We start from the raw sequence: 19,025 nt of genomic DNA, 5'->3' as shown, positions 1-19,025 counted from the left end.
CAGGCGAAGAATTTAGTGTGGAAGCGCCATCCATCGCCACAAATAATTTTGAGATCAAGGAAAGCACTATCGGCATGGTCCAAAATTCAGTCCAATTTAATGGCCTTGCAAATGAAGATGCCCATGATCATCTTTCCCGTTTCCTTCAAATTTGTTCTACCTTCAAAATAAATGGGGTGACTGACGATGCGATCCGGCTACGATTATTTCCTTTCAGTTTGAGAGATGGAGCATATCGGTGGCTCACATCCTTATCGCCGGGGTCGATCAAAACATGGAAAGATATGGTGGAGAAATTTTTGGGAAGGTATTTTCCTCCTAGAAAAGTGGCGAAGCTAAGGCAAGAAATTTCTGCATTCAAACAAGGAGAGTCGGACACATTATTTGAAGCTTATGAGAGATTCAAGGACCTTCTTTGAAGATGCCCCCATCATGGCTTTGCTTCTTGGATGCGGGTTTAGATCATCTACAACGGGTTGAATTATGCAACTCGTCAATTAATTGATGCCGCAGCGGGTGGATCTCTTAGTAACAAGTACCCCGATAAGGCCGAGCAACTCCTTGAATCAATGCAAGCAATGAGTCTCATTGGGCTTCAAGAGGTGCACCACAAAAAAGGGCCAGAATCTATGAAGTCAATGCTAATGATGCTCTTGCCGCAAAGGTTGATGTGTTGTCTCGAAAGCTAGACATGCACATGGGTAAAAGCTCGAAGTCAGAATCGGTGATGAGTTGTAGCACTTATGGTGGACGGCATGGATTCGCCCAATGTCCTATTGCTAGTTCCTCCATCACACCTATTGAGAATGTTGATTATATTGGGGGACAAAGGCCACAAGGGAATCCCTACAACAGAACTTATAAATCCGGGGTGGAAATACCACCCAAACTTTTCATGGAATCAGGGCAACAACAGAAAGTCGCACCACCTCCACAAGGTTCCCAAATGCAACAACCAATATTGGAGAAGAGGTTCACTCATCGAAGATGTACTTGCCAAGTTCATGATTAACACTGAATCAAGATTCAACAGCATAACTAGCAGTATGGATACTCAGTTCAGTAAGGTGAATGCTCAGCTTGCTCAACATGCCGGACAGTTCAATGAGATTGGCTCCATTTTGCGAAACCTTTAAGCCTCTGTACAATCCCTTGAGCACCAAGTGGGGCAGCTTGCTAAAGCTAATTCTGAGCGACCTTCAGGTAGTCTCCCTAGCAGCACTGAGGAGAACCCAAGAGAGCACTTGAAGGCCATCGTCCTTAGGAGCGGGAAACAGGTTGAGACAAGGGTCGGAGTTGACCCAAGTGTCAAGGAGACTAGGGTAGCAGAAGTGGAAGACCCTAACATAATGGAGAAAGTTATTGATAGAAGCAAGCAAAGTGAAGATAAGGAAATTCCATCAAAGGGTTCATCAAAGCCGTCGGAATACAAACCTCCAATTCCCTACCCGACTAGATTGAAGCAAGATAAGGAGGATGCTCAATTCAAAAAATTCATCAACATCTTCAAGCAACTCCACATAAACATCCCGATAGTGGAAGCTTTAACTCAAATGTCAAAGTATGCCAAGTTCTTGAAAGAATTGCTAACAAACAAGACAAAGTTGGAAGAAGAGGGCACAGATGGCACTCACGGGAAATTGCTCGGCCATTTTGGAGAAAAAAAGCTCCCACAAAAAAATTGAAGGATCCGGGAAGCTTCATAATCCCATGTGTACTTGAGGGTGGAGTCCAAGAAAAATGCCCTTGCAGACTCGGGGGCAAGCATTAATGTTATGCCCTACACCATGTACGTGAAGCTTGGTCTTGATGAACTTAGACCCACAAGAATGATTTTACAATTGGCGGATCGATCAACAAGGAAGCCTCGTGGAATTGTAGAAGATGTGATTGTCCGGGTGGACAAATTTGTGTTTCCGGTGCCCTAATTGACCTTAAAGTAGGAAAATTAACATTAAGAGTTGGTGAGGAAGAAGCAGTGTACACTCTACCGGCGGCCATGAAAAACTCTTTAGACCATGATGACATGCTTTATTTTGTTGATGAAACTGAACTTTTAATTTCTGATTGTGTGCAGGAATTATTATCATTAAACCAATTGGATGAGTACTTGGGAGAGCTAGAAAATGAAGATCAAGAAGAACCTCACTCTCCTCTTCCAAGTTCCAATTTGAAGTGGCAAATGGAGAAGGTTATGTGCACCAATGCCAAAGAAAAAGAAAGAAAGATTCAATGTTGAAAAAGATTTGGAGGGAGGTTCGGGGAAAGAAGAAGAAAGGTAGTACTCATTCTCATCAAACACATCAAGAAAAGAAGGTACAATCTTCACCACCCTTTGTTCATGAAAAATGTGAAATTCATTCATTGATGTCTTTGAATTTACCGGGAAGAAACAACAACAATTAAATGATGACCGGGGGAAATTTCAAACTATTCGAGCCCCCATGAGATAAGTAACAAGGTACGTCAAGCTCGTGACGTTAAACAAGCGCTTCTTGGGAGGCAACCCAAGCATTTGGGGGTTTATTTTCATGTTTATGGGTTCTTTGTGTTCATGTTCTTGTTATTTTTCATATTTTCTTAGAGTTGTTAATTTGAATAAGTCCATGCTCTCATTATTTTTTTTATCATGATCATTGTCCATGTGGTTGTTCACTTGATTTTATTGTGGAGTTGCACTTGTTTGGGCTATCATTTTATGTGTTAGATCATAACTTTGAGCCATTATTTCATGGTGGAGATGATTTTAGAACCTTTTGTAACCATGGCCATGTGTTTGGAGAAGCAAAGAAGTCTTTAAATCAAGTTTTTAGGGCCTCACGGGCTCTATGAGGAGTGCATAGAGGCCGCGAGAAAATTCCAGAAACTTTTCACTACTCCTCGCGGGCTCTATGAGGAGTGCATAGAGACCATCAAGAAAATTCAGAAACTTTTGACTACTCCTCGCGGGCTCTATGAGGAGTTCATAGAGACCATCAAGAAAATTCAGAAACTTTTCACTACTCCTCGCGGGCTCTATGAGCACTTCATAGAGACCGTGAAGACCCTTTTTCTTCATGAGAACCTTGTCAACTTGTCTCTCTCCTCATTCTTCTTCTTCTCCAACCGCGACCTAGCCTCCATGATCTACCTCTCCGTGGCCGGATCTCACTAAATACCACTCTAAATCATCTCCACATCTCCTTGGGAAGTAGATCTAGTGTTCTTCTTCAAGCTCCACTCTAGTGCTCTCCTCCTTTGTTGGTATGAAGCTTATTGTGAATGAATTTTTTTTTTCTTTTCTTCTTGCTTTCTTGAGTTTTTGTGTGGATTGTTTCAAGCTTTTAGATTGTATTTTGTGGTATGAACATCATGTATTTGATTGATCTCGAATTTATGTACAAAATTTTTCAAATTCATGATGTTGGGGAAACTCTTGCAAATTGAATAGTATCCATACGGGCTCATTATGCCCGTATGGATCCTATTCACCCCATTTTCTTCATGTTTCATCACTTTTCATGCCACATGATACACTCTTTTGTATTCCTTTCATTCTTATTTGAATTTTTATTGATGTAGGAATGCCACAAGTCAAGGAACTTGCCTCCAAACGTCCAAGAAACACTATGCCAACCCTGAAGAACCCCACTTTAAGCATGCTCATCATAAGGCTAAGTGTGGAGATATTTGATAAGTGTCTAAATGTACGTAATTGAGTGTATGTATTTGTTACCTCTAGCATGTATTTTCATTAGAATTGATGCCTGTTTTGTGCTTAATCGTGTGTTATTTGCTTTGCAGGGCACGGGAACACCATGGATGACACGAGGATATGATTCGGGTGAAAAAGAGAAGAAAACCAAGGCGTAATACTGTAGCAAGATTACTGTAGCTGTCACTGTAGCGCCTGGAGAGTTTCAAGTCAGGATTTGGATCATGGCATACGGCCTCAATGCTGGCCGGTATAGAGCCCGGGATGATCACTGTAGCTATAATAAAAGATATTTACTTGATGTAGTTTGCCTACCCTAAATAGTGTCAATGTTGAGCTCCATAGCGAGTGGTATAGCACTCAGGATGGAGGCCATAGGGAGTGGTATAGCACTTGGTATAGCACTCATGATGGGGGCCATAGGGAGTGGTATAGCACTCGGGATGGAGGCCATCAAGAGGGCCATAGGGAGTGGTATAGCACTCGGGATGGAGGCTATCAAGAGGGCCATAGGGAGTGGTATAGCACTCGGGATGGAGGCCATCAAGGGGCTATGATGAGTGGTATATAGAGGGATTTTTGGAGAAAGATGGGGGACTTTTTGGCTGGACTTCTTGGAGACTTTAGGGCAAACTTTTGAAGGATTTTTGGCAGCCATCACTTGGAGGAAGGAGAGAAACTAAGACACCATTATTTGGGAGAGTTTGGCTTGAAGCTTTGGAAGATCAAGGGCTTGAACTTAAAGGGGAAGCCTAATCATCAAAGGAGGAGAAGCATTCGGCATCTCTAGGGCTAGAAGAAGCATCATTCGGTCGGCATTCTCTCTCCTCTTCATCATTCGGACTAGGGAGTGTCATTTATGCATTTACTTCTTGATTTTATTGTGTTTGAGATACTTATTTGTATTATGGCACACTAGACCCCCAAGGCCGCCGGATGTAGGTGAAGCTTGGGGGGTTCATCTTGTATTTTGGATGCTACATTTATATTTGATATGCATTGGTGTGATTTATGATTTGGCTCATTGTGTTTCATGCCTATAACTATTATGTGGAGAAATCCTTAGTTCTTGTTTGAGTTGTACATGTAGACGTGACCTACTCGCGTGTACTAGATCGTTAATGAGCTAATAGGGGTATTTGTTGACCAACATGCCGAGAAATTGGGTGTAGGTAGCCCCTCCGAACCATGAGGATAAACTTAGGTTAAGTGTGTCCTCGTTGCATGATCTCCATTGACTTAATGCAATCGTAAGAATATGACTAAGGAGAGATCCTTGTCATCATTTGTATGGGATTAGGGTTTACCGCCGAGAAATTAGGGTTGAACTATTGTTGAGGTCCGTCAGTCTAAATCACCCGTGCCATGTATTTTAATGCATCCTTATATCTTGATGACCCCTCTTGGGAATCCTCATCCCTAGGCCTATTCTTATCATCATTGCTCTTGTGATTTTCTTGCTTGACTTGGAGTTGTTACACTTGTGTTTTATTTACAATCCTGCTTGTATTAGATTAGTATACCATGCTTGAATTGTAAGGGTAGAAAATGAGTGATGGAGGAGTAATAGGAGCTCCTTAATCCTGTGGAATACGATCCTTGGGCTTTTGCTCAAGGTATTACTTGGCGACCCCGTACACTTGCGGGCAATCAATCATAACTCAAATCAATCATTAATCCATGCTATAAGAGTCTTACAATAATGAACAAGCCATCATGGGTAAACTAGCATGCAAATAATAACCTAGATCATAAAATACACCCATCCCCCACCTAGCGATGTACATTGTCCCCAATGTACACTAAGCATGAAAAGCATGGTAATATATGCAATGAAAACAATGGAGGAGGGTGGAACAAACTTCCCCGGTTAATCTTGTGCACACTGTGAGGAGTGACCCGAACCAAAGGTGTCGCAAGCGTTTCATGTCGTGTCCGGCCTCCATGGAATGTGGGGAGGCTCACCAAACTCCCTTAGTGCATAGAGAAAAAACAATAAGAGGAAACCAATGTCGATGCCCAGAAGTGAAACATATCATCAAACAGTCCAGATGGTGGGGGAATGGAGCAGGAGGCCGTAGTGGCCTGTGATGATGATCCACGGTGGGAGATGACAAACTGCTGAAAATGCTCTGTGAGCTGGCGCTGACCATCTAAAATTTGGTAAATCTGTCCTCGCATTTCGCGCTGCTCATGACGAATAGCCTGAATGTCCTCTTCCATACCCTTGAATCTAGAATCGAAGTCTGAGGGAAAGGAAGTGCCCGGCGTGTCCTAAGTTGGTGCGTCATCAGATTCGGACTCTGACTCAACCTGATCCTGCTGACTGGATTGTCCTGTGGCCAAATGCGAAGCAAAACTTCATGTGCCACCCTTCTTCTGTAACAAGCCAATTGCACACAAGACAGATGCACCAAGGGGTGCCACCTCCCCGACTAATGTCATGCCTCGGGTACAGTCTAACAAATTTATGCCTCGAATTAATCTTATGACGTAGGGCCCCGCAAAGATAGCTCCTAGACGAGCAAACTGAGCCTGATGAATGAATGAATTGGCGATAAGATACCCGAGATGGATAGGGTACTCCTCGAGGATTCCGTACATGGTGAACAAATCGGATTGCGAAACTACACCCGTACTATCTTTCCGACCTCCAATAGAGCGGTTAATGAGAGCATGAATGTACCTATGTAGGGGGTTTACCAAACGAGTAGCTTTCCGTGTATTGGTGGTGTCACTTGGTGCTAAAGTATTCCAAAACTTGGTTGCATTCATGCCAAGTGGAAAATCAATTCGTGGCCGATGAAGCAATGAAGCGCTAATGAACTCATCATCATAAATTCCCATATATTTTGTAAACTCCATGTGGTTCATTGCATGAGTTTTCCCAAAAGCTTGGAATGTAATGGCCTCCGGTCGATGAATGAGAACACTCCTCTCATCTTGCTTTGCCTTGAATGTGATCAAAACCTCCAACGTGAGTTGGCGAAAAGTAGGTTCATCAATGGAAAATAGTTCCGTCCAACCATTGCAAGAAAATAGATCTTTTACTTTCTCATACCACCCAAGTTCTTCAAGAACACTCCAATCAACATTCCTAAAAGTACCAAATGGTTTAGTCTTTAAGCTTGCATAGCGGGTCTTATGGAGAGAAGAAGAAAAGCGAGGCTCGCCGGGAGTGTGAAACTCTTGCCTCGGCCGCTTGGAAGCAAGCTTCTTGATGTGTGGCATTCCTACATCAATAAAAATGCAATTTAGAATGAAAGGAATCCAAGAGAGTGTATCATGTGGCATGAAAAGTGATGAAACATGAAGAAAATGGGGTGAATAGGATCCATACGGGCATAAGGAGCCCGTATGGATACTATTCAATTTGCAAGAGTTTCCCCAACATCATAAATTTGAAAAATTTTGTACATAAATTCGAGATCAATCAAATACATGATGTTCATACCACAAAATACAAGCTGAAAGCTTGAAACAATCCACACAAAAACTCAAGAAAGCAAGAAGAAAAGAAAAGAAAATTTTTCATTCACAATAAGCTTCATACCAACAAATGAGGAGAGCACTAGAGTGGAGCTTGAAGAAGAACACTAGATCTACTTCCCAAGGAGATGTGGAGATGATTTAGAGTGGTATTTAGTGAGATCCGGCCATAGAGAGGTAGATCATGGAGGCTAGGTCACGGTTTGAGAAGAAGAAGAATGAGCAGAGAGACAAGAGAGACAAGTTGACAAGGTTCTCATGAAGAAAAAGGGTCTTCACGGTCTCTATGAGGTGCTCATAGAGCCCGCGAGGAGTAGTGAAAAGTTTCTGAATTTTCTTGATGGTCTCTATGCACTCCTCATAGAGCCCGCGAGGAGTAGTGAAAAGTTTCTGAATTTTCTTGATGGTCTCTATGCACTCCTCATAGAGCCCGCGAGGAGTAGTGAAAAGTTTCTGGAATTTTCTCGCGGCCTCTAAAAACTTGATTTAAAGACTTCTTTGCTTCTTCAAACACATGGCCATGGTTACAAAAGGTTCTAAAATCATCTCCACCATGAAATAATGGCTCAAAAGTTATGATCTAACACATAAAAATGATAGCCCAAACAAGTGCAACTCCACAATAAAAATCAAGTGAACAACCACATGGACAATGATCATGATAAACAAAAATAATGAGAGCATGGAATTATTCAAATTAACAACTCTAAGAAAAATACTAAAAAAATAACAAGAACATGAACACAAAGAACCCACAAACATGAAAATAAACCCCCGAATGCTTGGGTTGCCTCCAAGAAGCGCTTGTTTAACGTCACGAGCTTGACGTACCTTGTTACACTACCCTCATGGGGGCTCGAATAGTTTGAAATTTCCGGTCATCATTGAATTGTTGGTGTTAAAATAGAGCTTCAACCTTTGGCCATTCACCTTAAACGTACCTTTTTCGGGGTGAGTTACCTCGACTGCTCCTTGTGGGGAAACTTGAGTGACCGTATATGGACCTGACCACCATGACTTGAGCTTCCCAGGAAATAGCTTTAGCTTCGAGTGGAATATTAACACTTGATCCCCTGCTCGGAATTGTTTAGGATGCTTCATATGCTTATCGTGGTACTCCTTCACTCTTTCTTTGTAAAGTTTGGAATTTTCATATGCCGTGGTGCGCCATTCATCCAATTCATTTAATTGAAGCTTCCTCTTCTCACCTACAAGACTGGAATCAAAATTCAGAAATTTAATAGCCCAATAAGCTTTGTGCTCAAGTTCTACAGGTAGGTGACACGCTTTTCCATAGACTAATCTATACGGAGTGGTCCAATAGGAGACATATATGCTATTCTGTAAGCCCACAGAGCGTCATCTAAGTGTTCTACCCAGTCTTGTCTATTCTGAGCAACATTTTTCTCCAAAAATCTTTTTAAATCCCTGTTGGAAACTTCCACTTGCCCACTAGTTTGTGGATGATATGGTGTTGCAAGTTTGTGGTAGACATTGTAGTGCTTTAGAATTTTTTCAAACTGAGCATTGCAAAAGTGAGTGCCACGATCGCTAATGATTGCTCGTGGTGTTCCAAACCAGGATAAAAGCTTCTTTAAGAATTTCACCACTGCCCTGGCATCGCTTGTTGGTAGGGCTTGAGCTTCCACCCATTTAGACATGTAATCGACTGCCACGAGAATGAACTTACAACCATGTGAGCTTGGGAATGGCCCCATGAAGTCAATCCCCCACACGTCGAAAATTTCACAAGCTTGATTCCAATTCTGGGGCATCTCATCTCGGCGAGAAATGTTACCTACCCTCTGACATCTATCGCATGATTGTATGAACTTTTGGGTGTCTTGAAATAATGTCGGCCAATAGAAACCTGAATCAAGAATCTTCTTTGCGGTCCGATTTGCATTGTAATGGCCCCCAGTTGGTCCTGAATGGCAGTGTTTCAAGATACTTAGACCCTCAGACTGTGATACACATCTTTGAACAACCTGGTCTGAACAAATTCTAAAAAGGTTGGGGGCATCCCACAAGTAGTGCTTGAGGTCCGAAAAAAATTTCTTCCGTTGTTGATGCGTGAACCATTTTGGGATGACACCCCCAACTAAGTAGTTAGCAAAATCAGCAAACCAAGGTGGCTCGGACTCTTCCACGACTTGAATATTATACAAGTGCTCTTCAGGAAATGAATCATTGATATCTGTCTCTCTCAAAGTTTCAAGGCTAGGATTCTCTAAACGGGATAAATGATCCGCCGCAAGATTCTCCGCCCCTCTCTTATCCTTGATTTCAAGGTCAAACTCCTGAAGCAAAAGGACCCATCTAATCAAACATGGTTTTGCATCTGACTTACTTAGTAGGTACCGCAAAGCTGAATGATCAGTATAAACCACCACCTTGGAAAGAACTAGATAAGATCGGAATTTATCAAATGCAAAGACCACGGTGAGCAACTCCTTTTTTGTTGTGATGTAATTCTCTTGAGCACCTGTTAACATTTTGCTTGCAAAATATATGGGATGAAAGTTCTTGTCTTTTCGTTGCCCAAGGACTGCACCCACTGAAAAATCACTTGCATCACACATCAATTCAAAGGAGGAATCCCAGTCTGGAGCTATCATTATGGGTGCTTGGGTTAGCTTCTCCTTAAGGGTGGTAAAAGCTTTCATGCAATCATCATCAACCTTGAACGGTACATCTTTTTCCAATAACTTCGTTAAGGGTCTAGAGATTTTGGCGAAGTTCCTGATGAATCTTCTATAAAATCCTGCATGTCCGAAAAACTCTTGACGGCTTTAATTGAGGTCGGAGGAGGTAGCTTCTCTATTACGGAGATCTTTGCTTTATCTACCTCAATTCCTTCTTTTGAAATTATGTGACCCAGGACAATCCCTTCTTGAACCATGAAGTGACATTTTTCCCAACTTAGTACGAGGTTTGTTTCCTCGCACAGAGCAAGAACACGTTCTAGATTCTTGAGGCATAGCACAAAGGAGTCACCAAATACAGAGAAATCGTCCATGAACACCTCCATGAAGTCTTCCACCATATCTTCGAAAATTGCCAACATGCATCTCTGAAAAGTGGTAGGGGTATTACAAAGGCGGAAAGGCATGCGACGGTACGCAAATGTTCCATAAGGGCATGTGAATGTGGTTTTTTCTTGATCTTCTGGCGCAATGGGAATCTGGAAATACACTGAAAAGCCATCCAGAAAGCAGTAGTATGAATGCCCAGCAAGCCTCTTAAGCATCTGATCGATAAATGGTAGCGGGAAATGATCCTTTCGGGTAGCATCATTCAATTTCCTATAGTCAATGCAGACACGCCACCCTGTGATTGTTCGAGTAGGTATTAACTCATTCTTTTCATTAGTGATCACAGTCATTCCCCTTTTTTAGGTATCACTTGCACTGGGCTCACCCACTCACTGTCAGAAATTGGATAGATAATGCCTGCATCAAGAAGTTTGATGACTTCAGCCTTTACTACCTCCTTCATGTTTGGATTCAGTCTTCTTTGTGGTAGAGCTGACGGTTTATGATCATCCTCCATCAAAATTTTGTGAGTGCAAAACGAGGAACTTATCACCTTAATGTCAGCTATCTTCCAAGCAATTGCATTCTTGTGTTTTTAAGACATTCACCAAATCTACGCTTTTGTTCGATCGTAAGGTTTTGAAGCAATGATGACGGGGAAGCTGAGTTCCTTCCCCAAGAAATGCATATTCGAGGTGCTCAGGGCAACTTTTTCAATTCCGAGCTCAGGTGCTTCCTCGCTAATCGGTCGCAGATTTTTATTCAGCACTACATCACTATGTTCTAGTTCATCTTCTTCTACAAATACTGAGCTTTCATCGGAACTCTCATTGATGCCATACACAGGTTGCACAATCTCCTTAGTGTTTCCCTCCTGATCTCTGCTAGGTTCATGTACCAGAATTGACTGATATGCTTGCAGTTTTGCTATGTCTAGTATAGTTATATCAGTAGGAATACTGACTTCTTCTTTCGTTGGAACTCTTCCATAATTCATGAAGTCTGTAAGCATGGCTTTCCAAATATTGTCTTCAGCTGCTGTAATGGAGCCTTCCCATGGTTTGAATCTACATATTGTACTATCCTGTATGTGGAATAAATGATGTATAGGTGGCATCCAATCATTCCAGATATCAACCATAGCCCGCTCATGCCCTTGTGTAAAGCCCAAATCTGCCATGATGAACCTCTCTCAATTTCACTGTCTTGTGCAACTAAATTTGGTCGATTTGCTCGTGTCATGCACAGTACCTTGCAAAGTCAAGAAAGATAAAGAAAGTTAAGCTCAAGAAAAAAAAAATATAAGACAAATAAAAGGAAGAAATAAATGAAAAGAAAAAATGGTTAGAGCAATAAGCTAGAAGTTTCCTAGAATTCCTTAATGTCCCCGGCAACGGCGAAAAAACTTGATTGATTACCCGCAAGTGTACGGGGTCGCTAAGTAATACCTTAAGCAAAAGCCCAAGGATCGTATTCCACGGGGTTAAGGAGCTCCTATAACTCCTCCATCACTCATTTTCTAACCTTACAATTCAAGCATGGTATACTAATCTAATACAAGCAAGATTGTAAATAAAACACAAGTGTAACAACTCCAAGTCAAGCAAGAAAATCACAAGAGCAATGATGATAAGAATAGGCCTAGGGATGAGGATTCCCAAGAGGGTCATCAAGATATAAGGATGCATGAAAAATACATGGCACGGGTGATTTAGACTGACGGACCTCAACAATAGTTCAACCACAATTTCTCGGGCTCGCTAAACCCTAATCCCATACAAATGATGACAAGGATCTCCCTTAGTCATATTCCCTACGATTGCATTAAGTGAATGGAGATCAGCAAAGCGAGGACACACTTAACCTAAGTTTATCCTCATGGTTCGGAGGGGCTACCTACACCCAATTTCTCAGTATGTTGGCCAACAAATACCCCTATTAGCTCATTAACGATCTAGTACACGCGAGTAGGTCACGTCTACATGTACAACTCAAACAAGAACTAAGGATTTCTCCACATAATAGTTCTAGGCATGAAACACAATGAGCCAAATCATAAATCACACCAATGCATATCAAATATAAATGTAGCATCCAAAATACAAGATGAACCCCCAAAGGTTCAACTACATCCGGCGGCTTTGGGGGTCTAGTGTGCCATCATACAAATAAGTATCTCAAACACAACAAAAGCAAGAAGTAAATGCATAAATGACACTCCCTAGTCCGAATGATGAAGAGGAGAGAGAATGCCGGGCGAATGATGCTTCTTCTAGCCCTAGAGATGCCGAATGCTTCTCCTCCTTTGATGATGAGGCTTCCCCTTTAAGTTCAAGCCCTTGATTTTCCCAAGCTTCAAGCCAAACTCTCCAAAATAATGGTGCCTTCATTTCTCTCCTTCCTCCAAGTGATGGCTGCGAAAAACCCTTCAAAAGTCTGCCCTAGAGTCTCCAAGAAGTCCAGCCAAAAAAGTCCCCCATCTTTCTCCAAAAATCCCTCTATATACCACTCATCATACCCCGTTGATGGCCTCCATCCCAAGTGCTATACCACTCCCTATGGCCCTCTTGATGGCCTCCATCCCGAGTGCTATACCACTCCCTATGGCCTCCATCCTGAGTGCTATACCACTCACTATGGAGCTCAACATTGACACTATTTGGGGTAGGCAAACTCCATCAAGTAAATATCTTCTATTATAGCTACAGTGATCATCCCGGACTCTATACCGGGCAGCATTGAGGCCGTATGCCATGATCCAAATCCTGACTTGAAACTCTCCAGGTGCTACAGTGACAGCTACAGTGCCTTGCTACAGTACTGCACCCTGGTTTTCTTCTCTTTTTCACCCGAATCATATCCTCGTGTCATCCATGGTGTTCCCGTGCCCTGCAAAGCAAATAACACACGATTAAGCACAAAACGTGCATCAATTCTAATGAAAATACATGCTAGAGGTAACAAATACATACACTCAAATACATACATTTAGATACTTATCATACTTACTACAGTGTTTCTACAATGCTTTGCTACAGTATCCGTCCTGAATAGCTTCCAGAATCCATACTTTCATCGGAGTAACGCAAACGGGCACACGTTCACGTCGTGAATCACATGCTTCTTCAATGATATATATGTTGGTGGGGCTCCTGTTCTTATATGCATAAGACGAAATGCTCAAGTGTGACTGCCTTTGTGCCCCTCCAAATGGATGTGCTCACTCGAATGCGAGGAGGTTGGCACACACTCTAGCATCTCACACTTGTCCTATGTCTTCGCATTTGAACCTTAGCAAGATCTCCTCCAAAATAGGTGCATTATGATCCACATTGGCCTATTTCCTTCATACTCAGCCTCACAACCATACCTGCATAAAAGTAACATAAAAATACACATATTAATGTAAAAACCTGAGAAAAGTAATGCTCAACATAAGGAAAGAATGCTTCACATTCATATCACACAAGCACTTATCATGGCTCCATAATTAGGGAAATGTGATGAGATCTTAAGTATTTAGATTAAAAGAGAGTCTATATTTTGGCTCCAATAAAGTCACTAACACACAGTTGTTCAAGTAAGTTTAAGAATTTTAAACATAGAAATAATAGATCAACATTAGCCAAGCACTCATCTATAAAGGAAACCATGCAACCCTCCCCCGCACTTAAATGCTACATTGTTCTCAATGTAGAAATATATGAGATTTATATAAATTTGAGAACAACACAACAAAACAAAATTGAAACGAATTTCCTAAACACAGAGAGTGATGATGCCACTCTCAGCATATGTGCTATCCAACTCGAAGCAACCACACAATCCTTGAGATGAGTGAAAAGACACATGTGAAACCAAGGGAAATCAAAATAACATATAATGAATTAAGAATAGCAGAATACCAAAATATAATAGGAAAGCAAAAGCAAGCAAACCAAAAATTAGTAAGGGACTCCCCTTGCTAACTGACTACAAAGAATGCAAATAAGAACACAAGGCTAAAAATAACACATAGACTGGTGCTGTGGTAGTTAGAGAGGTGCGCTCTCAGGCTGAGAATCATAGCCAGAAGAAGAAGAGCTAGCCTGAGAACATAAATCAGATATATCAACTATAATAAGAGGCGTGGGTCGCATAAGAGAAACTGGCTCAGGTAGAAGCATCAAGACTAGCAGTGGGCATGTCAGAAGCAGCAGTCGAGGATGAATCAGTATGCCACCTGACTTAGGACTCAACCTCCCTTGTGGTCTGTACACAATTCAACATCCCCATTGATCTCAGTGACTCAAGGGTCATAAATGCCCTGCCACCAACTATCCTCATCTTATTGGTCCTTTCCAGAATACCCATGAGCTTGATCAGATGCGTGATGTAGGGCACAACGAAGAGAAAGACAATGTGAGGATTGATTCCCTAATGAGAGATGAAGACGGTGACCTCGTAACCCAAATGTATATGGAACCCATCTATCATGCTCAGCAAAAAATCAAAGTCACAGTGACTATCAACTCTACGACTGTCACCGTGTCATGTCAAAGTGTGATTGAGGATGAAATGCATATATTGGAGTGCCAGAGTGCAGAGGGTGGTGGCTTTGGTTTGGCGGGGATCATAGGCAGAAGCAGTGCTCAACCGTCTCCGGGCATCCTCAAGTGACTCCCCAACTGGCCGGGAGATCAATAGTGCATCATACTCAGGAGTTCGAGTGAACTCCGTGAAATAAAGTCCCAGCCAGATGGAGAAGTCAGTGAGACTCATCCGCTGCATCATGCCGAACACTTGAAACTGAACGAAATTGGTGCGATGGAATGAAACAGTCCCTCGGGACAATTCAAAACTGGCCAACACCTCAAGCGCCAGCTGCACGTACGTGTTGTTGGTGATATAAAAAAGCTACCGCCATGCCCGACACTCAAAAACTGCTGGACCTCTGTCTCCAGGCCAACCTCACAGAGGACATCCCAATCAATCTCTCTTGACTCACAAAACCGCCGAGGAGAGAGTCATTCATAGTGCTCTCAGTGCACCTGAGTATGGAAGGAGGCACGTAATTAGTGTGAGGTGTGGGTGCCTTAGTTCTGGGCCTTTTGGAGACAATATGCTTCCTCGGCATGATCTGCAAGGAAAAAATAAATATAATCAGTACAGAGATACCAAGGAAACAGGGGCAACACGGTAGTGCAAATAGTACTCAAACCGTGATCTACTCGGGGTGCACGATCATTGGGTAAAGTTAATGATGTCCAAGCTGACCCTCTTAGCACACCGGTACTCACGTCGTGCTTGACCTGGAATGCTTCAAAAATAAGAATTAGTGAAACTCAATAGGACAATCAAGGATGTGCTCTTCCTGTGCTTGGCTTGAAAAATTCCCACGTCATGGGTTTCCTTCTCGAAAGCAAGTGATTCGAACACACAAGAACAAACAAGCTAAAATAAACTCACTAAAAGAATTCAAAGATACACCAAAAGACTCACGTTAAAGCAAACCACAATAATATAAGACGACAAAGAGAAAAATGACTAAAACAACCTAACACAAACAAAGACAAACACAGCAACTTGGGTTGCCCCCCAAGAAATGCTTTTTTAATGTCACTAGATTGACGTACCTATTCTATACTCAAGGAGGATCATAAGATTGAGACCTCTCAGAATCACCTAAAAAACAACTGCATGGATAGGGAATAAGGAATTAATCAGATTGATCTCACCAAAAATACCCGAATTCGAGTAGTTGGAAGTGTCCGGAATAGGTAGTGAGATGGGTGGTTTATTTCTCTTGGCAGTCATCTTCCTCCACCATTTATTTGCACGGGAAGTTTTCTTACTTCACAGCTCCAATGAGGCAGAAACTTCGACGGCCACCAAATCTTGACAGTAAGATTCTTCCAGTGCTTCCTCCCCAAATTCATCATCAAAGAGGTCATCCTTTTATCGTTGGGAGAGCTCATCCTTCAGGAAGTTGTCCTACATAAATTCAGAAACAACTCCATCAATAACATCAACATAATAGCAAGTGTCATCAAAGTCCATAGTGTGCCTCAAAGAATCTCAGAGTTTGAAAACGACTTGTTCTTCTTCAACTCAGAGTGCCATTTGACCATCCTAAACATCAATGAGAGCTTTTGAAGGTGCTAAAAATGGTCTTCTAAGAATCAATGGCACCTCTACCATGTTATCAACATTGAGAATGTCGAAATCCATAAGGAAGATAAACTTTTCCACCTTGACCAAAACATGTTCAACTATCCCACTTGGTTGCCGGATGGACCTATCTGCTAACTATAGTGTCATAGTGGTGGGTTTTGGTTCTCCACGCCCAAGCTTTTGAATGATTTTGTAGGGCATAAGGTTGATGCTTGCACCATGATTAGCTAGGTCCTTCTTATGTACTAACCCACCTATTGTGCAAGGAATAATGAATCCCCCAGGGTCTTTCTCCTTTTTTGAGAGATTGTTAGTGATCAATGCCGAACATTCTTCCCTAAGTGTCACTGATGACACTTCCTCATTTTCATCTTGTTCTTGAGCAATTCCTTCAAAAAATTTAGCATATCTTGGCATTTGAGCAAAAGCCTCTACAAATGGGACATTAATGTGTAGGGTCTTAAACATGTCGACGAATCTCTTGTACTGCTCATCCTGTTGATCCTTCACCTTCACAGGGTAAGGAAGTTGTTTTGATAATTTAGCAATGTACTCTTTTCCTTACTCTGTTCTAGTACCTTCCTCTCCACAACAGTTGGAGCCTCAAGATCCATATTGATAGCTGGTTCAACATTCTTTTTCTTTGGCTCTTTCTTGATAGGGGTTGGGAGTTGCTTTCCACTCCTCAATGAAACACCCTTTAAGGATTCCTTCGGGTTGACCTCGATGTTGGTAGGGAGTGACCCCATAAGCCTTTCTTTAATCAGTTTGGACATTTGAGCCATGTGATTTCCTAGATTCCTCACAGTGGCATTGGTGTTCCTCATCATTTCCTCGTGATTTAAGAAGCAACTTTTGGTGCTTTCGATGAATCGGGTCAACAATCTGGTAAACTCACTAATGGTTTCTAAGGATGATGAGGATGACGGTTGTTGTGTACTCAATTGATGAGGTCTATTCTATTGTTGTGTTCCTTGCCCCTGTCTCGGTTAGCTCACTAATGGTTTAAAGTGATTTCTTCATCCTGCATTGTAAGTATTCCTGTATGGGTGGTTTTGATACTGATGATTCTGCCCCACAAAATCAACTTGTTCCAATTGTCATTAACCCATAGTAGCAGAGCCACTAGGTCCACATGGAGGTCACCAACTATCACTAGAAGATCCACCCACTACGCTGAATGATTGCAATGAATCCAACTTCTTCATAATGGCATAGACCTGTGCGGCCAAAGTGGTGATGACATCCACTTGGTAAATTCCAGTTACCTTTGCTGGCTTACTCCTCTTAGAACTTCACTGTTAGAAATTTTCTACCATCTCTTCAATCAATGTATATGTCGCGCTTTGTTCTGTATTACACAATGAACCCCTTGAGGCAGCATTAAGCATTTGTTTAGTAGCATTATGCAGTCCATTGTAAAATATTTGAATCTGCATCTATTCCACTATTTCATGTTGTGGGAATTTCATCAACAATTCCTTGTATTTCTACCAAATGTCATACAAGGATTCAGATTCTAATTGCACAAAGTATGAAGTATCACTCCTCAGCTTAGTGATTTTTGATAGAGGGATATATCTTGCTATAAAAGTTTCTAAAACTTGCTTCCATGTTGTCAAAGATGCTTGCAGGAAGGAATTTAGCCACTGTTTGGCCCTTCCTAGCACAAAAAATGCAAAGAGTCTAAGGCGAACAACATCATTAGACACATTGTTTGCCTTGAAGGTATCTCAAATTTCCAAGAGACTTCTTAAATGCTCATAGGGCCATCCTGAAATCCATCGAACTGACACATCTATTATACTATTTGAATGATATTAGGCTTCAATTTAAAATTGTTCACATCAACAGGAGGACGAACAAGACTTCACCCTACTGCCTCTAAATTTGGTTGGACAAAATTGGAAATACTTTGTTGTTCCTTCCAGGCCATACTTTCCACTTTACCTACGTTCACACTGATCTCCACTGACCTTGTCTCACACAAATTAACCTGTCTAACTCTTCTTCAAAAATTCTGCTCAACTTCAAGATCAAGGTTCACCAATGGAGAAGTCGTGCATCAACGGGTCATATAATTGTGCCTACGCACAAAAATATGTGTCCTTGTGAGTTCAAGCAAGTACAAATAATGAGAATGAAATAAAGGCAAAAATAATGAATAAAATAGAAAAAAAGCAAGTATTCACAAATATGAACAATACTAATAGACTAAATAACAAGAATCCAAATTTTCCTATAACTTGCCAGTCACTGGCAACTGAGCCAAAAACTTGATGCACACTCCGCAAGTATATGGGTCGCACATAAGTAATACAAAGGTACCCCGTGAGGGGTAGGGTTGTCAAACCACAGGGACTGGAATTAAAGTACTCACTCTTCTTCCGATGTCTAGTTAAACAAGGATTGTGTTGGTTTTAAGAATAAAGACAATTAACAAAAGAGAGAACAGGTAGAGATAAAGGATAATTTAGGAACAACGTTTTTAGCAACAAGAGAGCAATGCCTCGGGATAATTCCTATGAGCTATAGTATGCTGACTTGCTTCTAAAGCCTACCAGGTATATTCTAAGGTTCAAATGTCTGCTCACAAGCAATGTTGCAACTAAGGTTCTCAAGTACTGCAAGTTTTTCCAAGATAACTGTGCATT

The 19,025-nt window shown here is 41.7% G+C and overlaps 1 non-coding gene across 1 annotated transcript; it reads right to left on the bottom strand.

The window, feature by feature from the left end:
* Positions 1–332: 332 nt before the first annotated feature.
* Positions 333–439, bottom strand: LOC120266461. The gene has a single exon (XR_005538179.1). It is a non-coding gene; the product is annotated as a small nucleolar RNA R71 (small nucleolar RNA).
* Positions 440–19,025: the final 18,586 nt, after the last annotated feature.

Source organism: Dioscorea cayenensis, chromosome 1 (assembly GCF_009730915.1).
Source record: "Dioscorea cayenensis subsp. rotundata cultivar TDr96_F1 chromosome 1, TDr96_F1_v2_PseudoChromosome.rev07_lg8_w22 25.fasta, whole genome shotgun sequence".
Classification (NCBI taxonomy): domain Eukaryota; kingdom Viridiplantae; phylum Streptophyta; class Magnoliopsida; order Dioscoreales; family Dioscoreaceae; genus Dioscorea; species Dioscorea cayenensis.
Note: the sequence above shows the minus strand (reverse complement) of the source record. Positions and strands in the feature narration are given on the sequence as shown.